We start from the raw sequence: 4,057 nt of genomic DNA on the forward strand, positions 1-4,057 counted from the left end.
ATCCTCTGCCTTCTTGATTGGTCAGAAGTGAGGCTGAGCGGTTGTGATTCAATACCTACTAGCATATTGCTTAGAATGCACGCTCAGTACATTGGACCGTTTTTCTAGAGCATCACGTTTGTGGTGAATGGTGAGAGACTGACTGATCTACCAATAACAGTGAGGAGTTATTCAGGATGGGAGGGGATTGGGAGATCAGTCGGTCTGCAATCGGTCTGGAACATGACCGTTGCTTCTCATTCTGAGTGGTCTGCTAGTATGCATATTGGAACAGAGTGGAAGCGCTCTGAACCCAAGGTGCATCCCAAATGGCACCCTATTCACTATAGTGCACTACTTTTGCCCCCTATGGGCTCTGGTCAAAAGTAGTGCACTAAATATGGAATAGGGTGCCATTTGGGACACAAAACAAGTGTAAATGGAGGCGCTCAGTCCGTCTATCCATCTGTGGTTATTCGATCCATCTCCAATCCATATTTAAAACCAGAGGACATTAACTATGGTGACGACCATGCTGCTGTATTTAACTTGACTTGACTCCATTATTATACGTAAGGAACACTGAATCAGCTCTTGTCCACATTAAAAGGCTTGAGTCCCAAATGGCACCCCATTCCCTATATAGTTCACTACTTTAGTAGTGCAGTATGTAGAGCAAGGGTTCCCAAAATGATTGTTTATTGAGATTGCCTTTATTAAATACAACACCAGCTTGATTTTCTACACAGTTAAACAAGACTCATGACATATTTTAGGGAGGCTATTTAATAATAATAATAATAATAATAATATTAATAGATATGGATAATAAATAAAGTCTAGATCTGTTTTCCGCTACCAAATATGTTTTATGACGATAATTTATATGAACTCTCAATTTAATTATGCATGTTCTATTTTACAGAAAGTGATTCGATCATTTGATAGCGACAGAGTCGCACATTGTATAAGATCACTTCCCGAGATTACTAAGTCCAATTTATTTGACTCCTCGACTTTAGAAGGTCGTAGCTAGGCTTCTGAATATCACAGAGACAAACCAAGGATATTCCCATGTGCATCAGAGGCGCGTCTCCCTCTGGTCATTTCACCGCTTGTTTCTAGCCTAAAGCATTGCGGATTTATGCGTCGTTGTAGATCGGTGTAAACAAACTTTGGTGCCCTATATGGTTGGGACCCCTGATGGAGAGAATAGGGACCATTTGGGACCCCTGATGGAGAGAATAGGGACCATTTGGGACCAGAAGGTGTGGATGAGGATTCTGTTGCATTCTCTCTATTACAAGGACTTGAGAAGAATCTGTACGTTTAGAAGGTTTTAGAAAACACATTGATGATGATGATGAGGAAGAACATTTTCTCTGGCTTTTTAGTTCTTTACCCCCCCCAACCAACCAAGCCCTAGTTAGAAGTATGTTGCTGTGTCGTGGTGTGTCGTGGTGTGTGGTGTGTGGTCTGTGGTCTGTGTATGTTCCAATCTATACCTTTCTCCTGGTTTAACATCCTTTCATCCTTCCATCCTTCCATCCTTTCATCCTTTCATCCTTTCATCCTTCCATCCCTCCATTCCTCTGTTAGTAGTTCAGCTTTCCTCACTTTATTTTAGTGCCTTTCTGGAAAACACTGAATAAAAAAATGGTATACCTCTGGAACCAACGTGTCTGTTTTGAAGATTCAATCTGTTGGGATCTGTTCCAAACACACTCAGTCAGTGTAGATATGATGACACAATACACTTTTGAGGGTAAAATTGGCAGGACACAATTCTACTGCATATAAAAATAGATATCCACCTTGCGCAATACGTTCTGTACGTTGCCCATGCTTTGTCTTATAAAAGTAGGGCATCTTATCTGGTACTAGACTCTTCCTGTTAATGGTCCTCCTGCCTGCCACGTCTCCGGGCTTTGAACTGGATTGTGTATCTTCGTGAAATGATGTCCTTTAATACAGTAGGTTTGAAGACGTTACTGTTTCAATCTGTTTGCAATTCTATTGCATTTAAAAATAAATTGTACACGTACATTCTTGGTGAATCTGCTGGCATCTGTCACAATCACAGAGTTCATCATTATAGATTCAACACTCCTATAGTTCCTCCCACCAGCCTCCTCTGCTGTATAGATGCATCACTCCTATATCTCCTCCCACCAGCCTCCTCTGCTGTATAGATGCATCACTCCTATATCTCCTCCCACCAGCCTCCTCAGCTGTATAGATTCAACACTCCTATATCTCCTCCCACCAGCCTCCTCTGCTGTATAGATTCAACACTCCTATATCTCCTCCCACCAGCCTCCTCAGCTGTATAGATTCAACACTCCTATATGTCCTCCCACCAGCCTTCTCTGCAGTATAGATTCAACACTATACACTTTATTATCTTGGACAGGACACACAATTCTACTGCATATAAAAATACTTCCTGGTACAAGACCCGTGGTGTGTGTCCCAAATGGCACCCTAGTCCCTATATAGTGCACTACTTTTGACTAGGGTACATAGGGCTCTGACCAAAAGTAGTGCACTGTATAGGGCAGTGGTTCCAAACCTTTTTCGGTTACTGTACCACCAACGGAATTTTGCTCTTCCCGTTTGGGATGCATGCCATGGTTTTCTGACTGCCTTCCCCCTGTATCTCTAGGCTCTGACGTAGATGGTGTACTGCGATATGACTGTATTACCGTCCCGGTGTGGTCTAGTGGAAACAGGTGGAGAGGGCCTGAGCAGATCCAGCCATCCGTCCTCTCCATCCCTCTCCCCTTCAACCTAACCTCCGTTCCCCCATGAAGAACGGAAGTGGGGACTCCGTTCAGGTGTCTTTCTACGCCTGCTACGTCAGGTTCCTAGAAATGAGACTCAAAATGAGTCGAGGCATGTTAACTATGGCAGATCAGCTGGAGCTCCTAGTTCTCCTGTGGGACACATGCTGTACAGATGTAGGATCTTAATTTGAGACAGTTTGCTATAGCAGGAAAATAATCCTGCAGCATCAGGAAATGTGGATTATAATGAATGGACATATTTGTAGGGGTTGATACATTTTTTGTTAGGGCAAATCAAGTCTTGACATTTCAAAGCGGAAATTACACACTTTAGAAACCTTTTAAAAACGCAAATATACTACAAGTTTGCATTTCCTGTGCCTCCCGAGTGGCGCAGCGGTCTAAGGCACTACATCGCTAGTGCTAGATGCGTCACTACAGACCCGGGTTCGATCCCAGACTGTCGCTGCGACTGGGAGACCCATGAGGCGGCGCGCAATTGGCCAAGCGTCGTCCGGGTTAGGGGAGGGTTTGGCCGGCCTGGATGTCCTTGTCCCATCGCGCTCTAGCGACTCCTTGTGGCGGGCCGGGCGCATGCACGCTGACTTCGGTCGCCAGTTGTACGGCGTTTCCACCAACACGTTGGTGAGGCTGGCTTCCGGGTTAAGCGAGCAGTGTGTCAAGAAGCAGTGCGACTTGGCAGGGTTGTGTTTCGGAGGACGCGTGGCTCTCGACCTTCTCCTCTCCCGAGTCCGTAGGGGAGTTGCAGCAATGGGACAAGACTGTAACTACCAATTGGATATCACGAAAAAGGGGTAAAAAGTACAACAACAAAAAAAAGGTTTGTATTTCCTGCTTTGCGACATCAAAGTAACAATAGAAGCTCTTAACTACTTCTGTAGATAGATAAAGAGAAGATCCTTATAGATACACACCTACACAAAATATCACATCTGCCATTTTGGAATATCAAAATACCTGATATCAGAAGAAACACAGAAAATGTCTCACCTTTCCAGGTAGAGAGGACCTTTAATGCATTCCGGTTCATGGATAGACTGTATATCTGCAATGATAGTACTGTACTGTATATTTGTAATGACAGTTTACTGTATATCTGTAATGCCAGTGGACTATTTGCAGAGTGTGTAAGCCAGAGATAAGACTGCTCTTTAGTGTACTTCCCCTGTGTGTCACCTTGTAATGAATACCTGCTTTATGGTCCAGGGCAAGGACACCTGGCACACACAGACAGACAGAACGCCTGCGCAGGGTATGTGAATGGTTTTTAC

The 4,057-nt window shown here is 44.1% G+C and overlaps 1 protein-coding gene across 1 annotated transcript in view; it reads left to right on the forward strand.

Moving 5' to 3' along the window:
- The window catches only part of LOC311117834 (rab-3A-interacting protein-like), a gene marked incomplete at its 5' end in the record, with an annotated part of 3,235 nt that extends 1,591 nt beyond the window's left edge, over positions 1-1,644 (forward strand). The window contains one exon of the mRNA XM_084192744.1: positions 1-1,644. This exon is cut by the window's left edge and continues 270 nt beyond it.
- Positions 1,645-4,057: the final 2,413 nt, after the last annotated feature.

The sequence above is a fragment of the Coregonus lavaretus genome, assembly GCF_964263955.1.
Source record: "Coregonus lavaretus genome assembly, contig: HAP1_SCAFFOLD_4461, whole genome shotgun sequence".
Taxonomy (NCBI): domain Eukaryota; kingdom Metazoa; phylum Chordata; class Actinopteri; order Salmoniformes; family Salmonidae; genus Coregonus; species Coregonus lavaretus.